The sequence below is a fragment of the Amblyraja radiata genome, chromosome 21 (genome assembly GCF_010909765.2).
Source record: "Amblyraja radiata isolate CabotCenter1 chromosome 21, sAmbRad1.1.pri, whole genome shotgun sequence".
NCBI lineage: Eukaryota > Metazoa > Chordata > Chondrichthyes > Rajiformes > Rajidae > Amblyraja > Amblyraja radiata.
The window spans coordinates 30,935,243-30,947,217 of NC_045976.1; the positions used below are offsets into that span (position 1 = coordinate 30,935,243).

The 11,975-nt window shown below is 40.9% G+C and overlaps 1 non-coding gene across 1 annotated transcript; it reads right to left on the bottom strand.

Annotated features, from left to right (window-relative positions):
• Positions 1-10,600: 10,600 nt before the first annotated feature.
• Positions 10,601-10,792, bottom strand: LOC116985428. Its single transcript, XR_004415263.1, has one exon. It is a non-coding gene; the product is annotated as a U2 spliceosomal RNA (small nuclear RNA).
• Between the last annotated feature and the right edge of the window lie 1,183 nt (positions 10,793-11,975).

Sequence of the window (11,975 nt, forward strand, 5' to 3'; positions counted from 1 at the left end):
GATTTCACAATTTCAGCATCCATTTGTTGTCATATTACTCTGACAACTACTGAAAATTATACACCACAAACAGACACAGAACAACAAACACTGCTCAATCCAACCTAATTTTACTTACGTTATTTTTACGATTGCCATTTGTTCCTCCACAAACGCTACAGATATTGGAATGTGCACTGGTGTAATATCCTCAGATTTAGACATGACATCGGTTGCAGAAGTTCCAGCTCCAGAGATTCCAGACTCTGCTCCCATTGTGTGAGGTCCCTGGAATCGGGAGGGCTGGATTTATCTCTGACTGCACAGGGTTGTTGTCCAGCCCACACAGGGAGTTCTAGCCCAGGGTGAACCCAGGCACTTCAGTCTGGGACAGTCCAAACCCCCGTGAATATTGGGGGCTTCAGGTTTCAGCAACACACACTCTGGCTGCACCTGGCACCTCCACAGGAAGTGACTCTCTTTATTTACAAGGTAAACTCACCGATCAAGAGTCATGGAACATGAATGGCTCACGGACTCTGACTCAAATAGATGGAACATTTATTTTTTATTTATTTATTAGAAGTAGACATATTATAAAATGTAGTTACATATTATAGTAAAAAAACTTTTCATATACATCAGTCATACATTATTAAAATTTTCCATTATCAATTACTTCTGCTTCTAGTGTTTTTATTTTTTATAGAAAGAGGGAAAAAGAGAGGGTAGAAAGTTACAAATAAAAAAGAAAGCAAAAAAACAGCAGAACAGAAAAACAAGGGAGGTGGAATGGGTTACCTGTAATACATCAATGGAGATAGGTTCGTAGGTTATAAAGTATAGCTTTTCATCTATTCCTGAGTTCAAGTTTCAGCTGGGTCCTCGCGCTGTGCCAATCTATCCCTTCAGATAGTTAATGAATGGAGCCCAAATTTTATGGAAAAGATCTTGTTTGTCCATTAAGACAAGTCTAATTCTTTCTAAGTATAGGGTCTCCGACATTTCCGTAATCCACATTTTAATTGTGGGGGTTGTAGGGCCTTTCCAAAATTTTAATATTAATTTTTTTCCGGTTATTATACTGTAGTTGAGGAAATTTCTTTGGTTTGTTGTGAGTGTTAAGCTTTGTTCTGATATTCCAAGTATTATTAATTTTGTGACTGGGTCCAGTTTTGTATTAATAACTTCTGAAGTTATTTCAAAAATATCAGTCCAGAAATGTTTAAGTTTTATACAGTTTGCAAACGTATGTGTTAAATTAGCCTCTAAATGTAGACATTTATCACAAATAGGAGAGATTTGTGGGAAGATTCTATTTAGTTTTATTTTAGAGAAGTGTAGTCTATGTAAGACCTTGAATTGTATTAAAGTATGTCTGGCATTTAATGAACATTGATGTATTTGTTGTAAACTTTCGTCCCACATATCTTTTGTGATAGGATGACCTATTTCATTTTCCCATTTGTATCTATATGGTTCGGTCGGTGGTACCTCGTTGTTTATTAGGGTGTTATAAATATAAGCTATTAGTTTTTCAGTATTAGGATGCTTGTTCAGACATTCATCAAGAATTATCTGATTCCCTATTCCTGTAGACTTGTGTATTAGATTTAACATAATCTCTAATTTGTAGATATCTGAAGAAATTATTTGAGTGCAGTCCATAATTCTGTTGTAACTCTTGAAATGAAAGAAAAGTACCTTTCCCATAAGGATGTCCTATATTTTTTATTCCATAATTTTTCCATTGTGTGAAACCTTTGTCCATAAAGGATGATTTGAACAAAGGATTATTTACAATGGGAAGGCAGAGTGGTATATTATTCAATTTTAAATCTTTTTTTATTTGTTTCCAAATTCATATTCCACTATGTATTATCGGGTTTTCTTTATAGGTTTTTTTGTACAGTTTAGTGGGGGCAAATATGATCGGTCCAATTTCAAAAGGTAGACAGTCTTCCTTTTCCATCATTAGCCAATCTGGTTGTTGATCCATTTCTTCCAGCCAGAAATTCATGTTTTTAATATGGACTGCCCAAAAATAAAATAAGAAATTTGGCAAAGCCAGACCTCCATTTATCTTTGATTTACATAAATGTTTTTTACTTATTCTATGATTCTTATAATCCCAGACAAAACTTGTAACAATGGAATCGACTTTTTTGAAAAAAGCTTTTGGGATATATATCGGAATTAATTGAAGTAGGTACAGCAGTTGCGGTAAAAAAATCATTTTTATAGCATTAATTCTCCCAAGCATAGAAATGGGGAGTGTTTTCCAGTATTGAATATTCTTATTTAGTTTATTCAGTAAGGGTGGGAAATTTAGTTTAAATAAAGAGGTATATGTCTTAGTTACATAGATTCCTAAGTATTTAAATTTATCTTTAACTATTTTAAAAGGGGATTGTTGTATTGTATGTAAATTGAATTTTGTTATTGGCATGATTTCGCTTTTATTCCAATTGATTCTATATCCCGAAAACTGACCAAATTGAGTTATTAGATTTAATAGGTTTGGAATACTAGTTTCTAATTTTGTAATATATATTAGTATATCATCTGCATATAAGGAGATTTTATTCCTTGTGTCTCTAGTATTGTATCCAAATATTCCTGGATGGTTTCTAACGCTTTCTGCTAGGGGTTCGATTGCAAGAGCAAATAAAAGTGGGGATAGTGAGCATCCTTGTCTACAGCCTCTAGAGAAATTAAATTTAGTTGATAACATTTTGTTTGTTAATATTCTAGCTGTTGGATTAGAATATAACAATTTAACCGATGTACAGTACTTCTCTCCTAGTTGAAAATTTTCCATCACCGAAAATAAATATGGCCATTCTACCTGGTCAAATGCTTTTTCAGCATCTAACGAGATAATTGCTAGCTCTGCGTCAGGGATTCTATTGGAGTATATAATATTAAATAATCTTCTCAGATTATAAAATGAATACCGTTTGGGGATAAACCCTGTTTGGTCGGGATGTATTAATTTGCTGATCACTAAGCTCAATCTATTAGATAGAATCTTAGATAATATTTTCTGATCAGTATTTAAGAGGGCTATAGCTCTGTATGAACCTGGGTCTTCAAGATCCTTGTCTGTTTTTGGTATAAGTATGATTGTAGATTCATTTAGAGTTTCTGGGAGTTTCTGTTGAGTATAAGCGTATTTGTACATTGTCTGTAGGCGTGGGGAAAGCAAATCATAATTTTTTTTATAAAATTCCGAATTTATACCATCGGGTCCTGCCGACTTTCCGTTTTTTAAGGACTTTATTGATTCTTCAATGTCTTTTATCGTAATTTCAGCCCCTAGCAATTCTCTCTCTTTCTGATCTAGACCCGCAAACTTACAATTTTGTAAAAATGTTTCCATTCCCGTTGATTGTTCTGTTATTTTAGATGAATACAATTGTTGGTAGTATTGTAGAAATCTATCATTAATATCTTTAGGCAGTGTTAATGTTTCTCCCTTGTCTGTTCTAATTTTGTATATTGTTTTTTTCCCCATCCAATTTGCGAAGTTGACGCGCTAATAGTTTTTGTGGTTTGTCACCAAATTCAAAATGTAATTGTTTTGTATGTTGGTAAAGTTTTATAACTTGGTCTGAATAAATCTTGTTTAATTTATATTTCAATACTGCAATTTTATTGTGTTTTATCATGGATGGTGCTGCTGCATTTTCTGTGTCTAATTGCTTTATTTCCATTTCCAGTTTCTGTTGTTTGGCCCTATTCTCTTTATTAAAAAATGATTGGGAAGAAATTAATGCTCCTCGTACAAATGCTTTAAATGTTTCCCAAAGAAGGGAGGCAGAGATTTCAGGGCTATCGTTAGCCTCAAAAAACATTTTAATCTGTTTTACTAGGTATTAATTACATGACTTATCTTTTAAGATTTGGGGATTAAATCTCCATTGTGACTGTGTCTCTGCCATTCCGTTTACTTTGATCATAAATGTTAATGGAGCGTGGTCTGAGATTATGATGTTATGATATTGTGAGTTATAGGTAAATGGGATAAGTTTTGAATCTACTAAAAAATAGTCTATCCTTGAGTAAGTTTTATGTACTGGTGAGTAAAATGAATATTCTCGGCCTGATGGATTTTCAATTCTCCAAACGTCCTTAATATTAATAGTATTAATGTATGAATTTAAAAATTCACTTGATCGAGATTTTAGTTTTCTTTGAGTTGATGATCTATCCAAACAAGCATCCAAAGTGCAATTTAAATCTCCACCGATTATTAAGTTTTGTCGTGTACCTTCCGGGATATTGTTAAGAATTCTCTTAAAAAACAGAGGGCTATCAAAATTTGGTCCATACACATTGAGGAGAGTCACCTTTTTAAAGTATAACTCCCCTATTATTACCATATATCTGCCTTCAATGTCTTCTATCGTTGATATATGTTTAAAGGGTATACCTTTACGAATTAATATTGCAACACCTCTTGATTTATGTGAGAATGAAGAGTGGTACGCTCTAGCAATCCATTTTGCTTTCAATCTGTGTTGTGCTTCCTTTTTAAGATGTGTCTCCTGGAGAAATATTATATCTGTTTTCAATGATTTTAAATGAGCTAACACTTTGCCTCTCTTGATAGGTTCATTAATTCCCTTAACATTCCAACTACAGAATTTAATTCCCTCACCCCCAATTTTTATATTCATGTCTTGCATCTTGTGATTAAGTGGTAGAGCAGATGATTCAGCACACTCAACCCTACCTTATACTTGAACATCAGGTAGATGAATTTTAGGTCACATTTAGACCAGATAGAAAACAGAAAATATTGGAAACACTCAGCAGGTCAGGCAGAGTCTGTGGAGATAGAATCAGAGATATCATTTCGAATTGAATTGAATTGAATCCTTTATTTGTCATTCAGACCTTTCGGTCTGAACGAAATGCTGTTGCCTGCAGCCATACATGTAATAACAACAAAACACAATAAACACAAATTAACATCCACCACAGTGAGTTCACCAAACACCTCCTCACTGTGATGGAGGCAAAAGTCTTAGAGTTACTGTCTCTTCCCTCCTCTTCTCCCTCTGCGCCGAGGCGATACCCCACCGGGCGATGGCATCAGTCCCGCGGTTCAAGCTCCGCGGCCCGGGGGTGGTCGAAGCTGCCCGCAGCTGTTGCAACGGGTGCTCCGGAAAACAGGCACCAGCCTGTGACCTGCGAGCTCCCGACATTGTCCTCCACTGGCCCGCGGCCGAGCCCCGGATCCAGGTCGCCGCCGCCAGAACGCCGCCTCAGCCGCCGTAGCACCGTCTCCGCCCCGCACCGGGCCGCCCACAAGGCAGCGTCTCAGCCCCGCACCGGGCTGCCCCCACGAGAGCACCTTCCAGCCAGTAGCCGGTCCGCCCACACGGCAGCGTCTCAGCCCCGCACCGGGCTGCTCACACGGGAGCGCCTTCCAGCCAGTAGCCGTGCCGCTCACACAGGAGTGTCTCAGCTCCTTTCCCTCCATGACCTTCCTATTTCCTCACCACAAATGCTGCCTGACCTATTGGATATTTCCAGCGTTTATTTCACATTTCCAGCATATACAACATTTTGTTTATGGGCTCTATTTGTGCTTCTAGGAGAGGGAGTTTGGAATGATTTGTCCTATGAGTTAAAATTCTGATTCCAAACCCCGGGGGCAGCACAAAGGTACAGATAGTAGAGGTGCTGCCTTACAGCACGAGAGACCTGGGTTTGATCCTGTTTACTGATGTTCTCTAGACGGGATTTGTACATTCCCCTTCTCTGACCAAGTGGGTTTTCTCTGGGTGCTCCGGTTTCCACCCACATTCCAATGACGCCCAGGTTTACAGGTTAATTGGCTTCTGCAAATTATCCGTATTGTGCACAGGGGTGATTAGAACTTGGAGAACTAGTGTATGGATGACCGATGGTCGGGATGGACATGGTGGGCTGAAAGGCCTGTTTCCACGTTAAATCTCTAAAACATAAAGATAAATCATTTGAACTGAATGATAAGCAGAAAATGCTAGAAGCATTCAGCAGGTCAGACAGCATCTGTGATGGGAAGAACAGGAATAATTCATTTCTCAATCACTTCCCTGTTTCCTCTCCACAAATGGTAACTGGCCTATAGGTTATTTCAAGCATTTATTTCAGTTTTCCAGCATCTGCTTAATTTTACTTGTGGACTATCAGGTAAATGCTTTACTATTTTTCTGTTTCTAGACAGGGGATTTTGGAGTGATCGATCATGTCTTGAAACGGCAGCTTTTATTTGCTCCTATCATTGAACCAGCGATTAGAAGACTCCAGAATGGTCCAGTCGTCCTTTCCAGCAGTGGATCCAGTGCTTTAATTTCTTTGTAGCCGCTCTCACTGTCTGTGGTGACTGTACTCACTGAGCTTCTCAGCCAATAATAAAGAGAACTGCAACATGAGCTGTGTGTTTGGTGCTGTGTGAGGGAGGGGGAGAGAGATGGTGGGAGTAACGCAACATTACACCACTCTCACCCACTTGGTATTTTCACTCCTCTCACTCTTACTTTCTATTATGTGACTGAGCTGGGATTCAGTCCTTTAAGTCAGTCAGTAACCACATGAGGCTGTGGGCCACACACTTATTCCAGGAGCTGACCAAAGTACGGGCAGGATGCATTCGCGACTCCGCACAGCCCAGTTTTACCTTCTCCCCAAAATCCATAAACACAACTGCCCTTGAAGACCCATTGTTTCTGTCTGCTCCTGTCTCACTGAAATGATTTCCACGTACCTCAACTCCATCCTATCCCCCCTGGTCCAATCTCTCCCGACCTATGTCCAAGATGCCTAACATGCCCTTCGTCTCTTTAATGATTTCCGCTTTCCAAGCCCCCACTCCCTCATCTTTACTCTAGACGTTCAGTCACTACACAATCCCCCACCAGGAAGGCCTTATAGTCTTCTGCTTCTTCCTCGTCTGCAAAACCTGCCAATCCCCTCGACTAACACTCCCCTCTGCCTGGTGGAGCTGGTCCTCATCCTCAACAACTTCTCCTTCGACATTTCCCAGTTCCTCCAAATCCAAGCCATAGCTATGGTCCAGCTATGTCTGCCTCTTTGTAGGGTATGCCGAACAATCACAGTCCCTGGCGTACACTGGCCCCATCCCAGAACTCCACCTCCACTACAGTGATGACTGCATCGGTGATACCTCCTGCACCCATGCAGAACCCATCAACTTAATTAACTTCCCCACTAATGACCATCCTGCACTCAAATCCACTGGACCATCTCCCACACCTCCCTCCTGTTTCTTGATCTCACTGTCTCAATCACAGGAGATAGACTATTGACTGACATCTATTAGAAACCCACTGACTCCCACAACTATCTCGACTACACTTCTTCCCACCCTGCTTCCTGCAAAGACTCTATCACCTACTCCTAACTCCTCCATCTGCGCCCAAGATGTGTGCCATACTAGGACATCCGAGATGTCCTCATTCTTTGTTGAATGGGGGTTCCTCTCTCCCATCATAGATGTGCCCCTCACTCATGTCTTCGCTCTTGCTCCCCCTCCCTCCAGTCGCAAGAGGTACAGTTCCCCTAGTCCATATCGATTACCCCTTCAGCTGTCACACACAACACATAATCCTCTGACATTTTTGCCACCTCCAACGGGATTCCACCACCTGTCACATCTTCCCATCTCCACCCTTTGTCAGAGTGAGGTTAACCACAAATTGGAGGAACAGCATCTCATATTTCGTTTGGGAAGCTTACATCGCAATGGTATGAATATTGAAATCTAACTTCGTAACCCCTACATTCCCTCTCTCTCCATCCCCCTGCACCCAAGTCGCATCAGCTTCTCATTCCCACTTAGCAAGAAGCTAACAATGGCCTGATTCCTTTATCATCATTACTTTTTTGCATATCTTTCATTCATTTGTTCTATATCTCTCTGCATCGTCTATAACTCTCGTTTCCCTTTCCCCTGACTGTCAGTCCGAAGAAAGGTCTCGACCCAAAACGTAACCTATTCCTTCTCCCAGAGATGCTGCCTGAGCCGCGGAGTTATTCCAGCACTTTGTGTCTATCTTTAGAACAAATCAAGGGCAGGTGAGAGTCGTTGTTACCCGCAGCACACGACTGAAACAAATCCGAATGGGTAGCCTGACTGTTGGCAGCTGTGTTCTCCATTGCCTCTCTCTCAGTGTTAGCAGCATCAGTGGTGCTGAGATTTGTCCTGAGAGAGAGGCAATGCAAGCTTTATTTATTAAGGTGAAAAAAGTCAATGAAACTTGATCAGCAGCAGGAATGAAAATGGAAACGGGTCACGTGTCAACGGTGGAGACAGAAATAGTAAGATTAAACGAGAACTTACCAGTTTGAAGTTTGATCTGTATTTTATGAGGAGTTACGATGAGGGATTACGTGAAGAACCCGCTCAGTGCGCAGGCGCGGCATACTTCCAAGCAGCGGTGTGGAATCACAGATAGACACAGTTATTTGAAGTAAACATAGTAAAGATAAGGAGACATCAATTTATTAGTTTGATCCATATAATGAGGGTGGGAGCGGAGGGCACGTAATCCCTCATCGTAACTCCTCATAAAATACAGATCAAACTTCAAACTGGTAAGTTCTCGTTTAATCTTTCTATTTTACTTCGGAGTCACGTGAGTGACTACGTGAAGACTTCAAAGCTCTGTGATTTCAAACCGTGTAACAGTTCATACTTCACTCGCTGCCGAAGTCATTCGAGGGAGGAAGTATGTTATCGTAATCAACCATGAATCTGTTTGTAAAAACAATAATGGTGTTATTAACAACAACAAGACCAATTGCTCCCCCGGGCTTAAATTATATATTTTTTGCAGATTCTTTTTCTGCAAATGATACAGGTTCTGTCAGTGGTTTGTTATAAAAGTTTGGAAAGTATACTCCCGAGACCACCCTGCAGTAGCCAGGATGTGGTCCATAGGCTCGTCCATCCTCTTAGTTACTGACGTGGAAGCTGTCCTGGTGGAATAAGATTTTATACACGTTAGTATTTACTCCAGCAACTCCCAGTACCTGCTTGAGCCACTAGAGATAGTTTAGCTCGTCACCCGACCATGAGGTTTCCTGTGGCTGACCCATAAGGCTTTTTCCTCTCCCTCGGTATTCCTTATTGTGTCGATCTCTAAGTGGGTCATGACACATAAAACGTGGTTCAGGTGGGTGTGCCCGGAATTTCATGACTGGACCTGATGTTCCTGGTCTGTTCTGTTTGGCCAACCCTTGAATGGGCATGTGACACTATCTGGTGTTATAACCATGTTGTCCCATCGCAGTAGATGGGAGAGCTGGCTCTTTGTGTTGATGTAAGGCCACCAGCATGTCCATCTTCAGGGTAGGCTGTTCCAGGGTGAGTGACCTGGCTGGTGATCATCCCCTAAGGTATGTCAGGATTTCACTGACATCCCAATTTGGGTGTACCTATTTCTGGGGAATGGATTGATATACCTCTCCTGTATCTGATCACCAGTGAGTGGTACCCAAGTTGAGTAGGCTAACAGAACATGTCCTTCATTGTGGTGAAGACCTGCCAGGAGCTCCAGTACAGTTTTTTGTTATAGTTGAATGTGTAATTCCTGTTTTGGAAAACAGTGTACCATTTCTTGATGCTCCTCAGGTATGTTCCCTAGGATATGCGACGGAATGCTGTCATCAGGTTGATAGTGCTGCTGATCCAAGCACAGCAATGGTCTTCCCAATTCTGCAATTCTTTTAATGACCATGTCGAGGATCACTGGGAACCATGCTTGTGGACTTGGTCCACTGTAATTTGCGTAGTACCCGACTGATGAAGCCGTAGTACCTATTGAAGAGGTAGAAGGAAAGGAAAACATAGAGATTAGGTTCCCCCCACCCCTCAATACGCGGGAATGTCTCCATTGCCGCTGCCTTGAGATTGGTTTCATGTGACGTAAGTTAGTACGTGGTGATTTAATTGGATATAAGGAATCGATATCTGGTGTCCATATTGCTTAGTAATTTCAGCAAATATTTTTGGTTTAAATGTATGTTTACAGTATTTAGCTCACCTGATAGGTGAGTTACTGATGGTCAAACATGTTTGACGACATACGGTTTCCAATTGTTAATAAATTGTCACCTAATATCGATGTTCTCCGCCCAAGTGGTTTGGTATATGCCACCACTGTGATGTTGTTATCTTATAAACGAACATGCAAATTTGGTGGATTATTGAGCAAATGCTTCACTAGAATTAAGTAAGTTAATATATAACATGTTTAAGTCAATTCATATTGGCATTAAGTATTACAAGCTCAGTAACACATCAGGACACATAAGATGTTACTCAAAACAGGTGGAAGTGTACAACCATAATCCTTCCTGCCGATAAATTCCATGATAACACTACAGATTAATCCATTTGCCCCCATATTACAGGTATGGAGATAGTTTTGAACACTAGTATCTCAGCTCATAGGAAAGGTACAAAGTTCAGTAGCTGGTAATGCTGCTATATCCCAATTACTTTGCCACGTAGTTGATTGGTGGTTAATGTACCATGACTGATAGTCTTAATGAATACCAGATAACAAAGTTGTGGATGGTCAACGTAAATATCTGGATATATATTTTGTGCACCGTTCCCAGAGGCACTGCAATACTGGGTCGATGCGTGGAGTGGACGGAGCAAGCCCCTATTCCATCTCCCTGTTCCAAAATTCAATTTAATATATGGTCCCTAGATAAGGGACGTATCAGATTATTAAACTGATAAGAACAGATACTACACTTGATCTTAGCCAAAAGGCCGAGAAGCGATGCAGCTAAAGCTGTATCCAAGGATAGTTTGTCGTTAATATATAGACATGCCATGACGGAATGTTTCTAAGTGTCAGGGCTAGTTGATTCTGGATAACTTTGACTTAAATGCCGCAATGCTCATCATGGTTACTCCATCCAGGTAATTGCGGTATATCCGAAACTTATATGAGAAGGTACTGAATAGTGTGCATCTTCAAGGTCGATGTCTACCATAAAGTATCCTTGGATCCATGGTAGTAGTTACAAATCCCATGAATGGGTATACCTGGTGAAATACTCAAGTGGTTTATCAACGATGGTGCGACATTCACCATCGTGGGAGGGTAGACCCCTTGGGGTGCTTGCTGAATTGGTGGCAAGATATTAATTCTATTCCCCTTGTATTTATTTTTTGGTATATAACTACCAAGAGTGATAGCTTCCTAACCAGGCGTGATTCATCCACCCCTTGTTAGTACAACCCTTAACCTTTATGTGATGGTAGGAACCATACATATCTGTCTTCATTGTTGTTTTCTTCGGTTTCTGGTTCCTTGTTCTTGTAGGGACGATGTTTGTTGGGGGGTGGCGCATTTTCCCTGGGGCCTGCTCTGGGCCATGGCCTAAAATGCTACGGGTTTGGCATGCAGGCCCCGAGCTTTCACCAGTACCATGAGGTAGACGCACCTGGTGGACACGTAGAGGTACTGCTGTCTGGTTTAGTGTGGTGCTCATTCCAGACTCTGCCCTCTTGTGCCGAATAGTTTGAACACTTCGTCCAGTTTTTTAGGACTGGTTTGGTAAGTGCCAGGTAGCAGGATCTGTGCTTGTGAGGTCGGCGTTCTCATAGTCCTGTTAATTTCATAGATTGAGGGCAGGTTTGTGAGTTCATTTGAGAAGTTATGAGGTATACCGTTGAACAGTAGGGTCAGGTGTTTTGCCATACTACCCTGCCCTTCTGGAATGAGCAGGTGGACATGATAGCCGACGTCAGGGTACCAAATGCATAAAAATAATATTTAGGTTAAATGCGCTGCTCAATGTATCCCCCAATAATGGCGGGCACTTTGAGTAAATGCAATTTAGGGGAGGCGTGATAAAACCAACGCCTCATGGCTACCTGTCTTGGAGAGTTTTTTTGGAAAAGACAGGTAGTAAGCTGGCCATCAGTTGAGACTGAAAAGCCATCTCGCTAGTGGTGG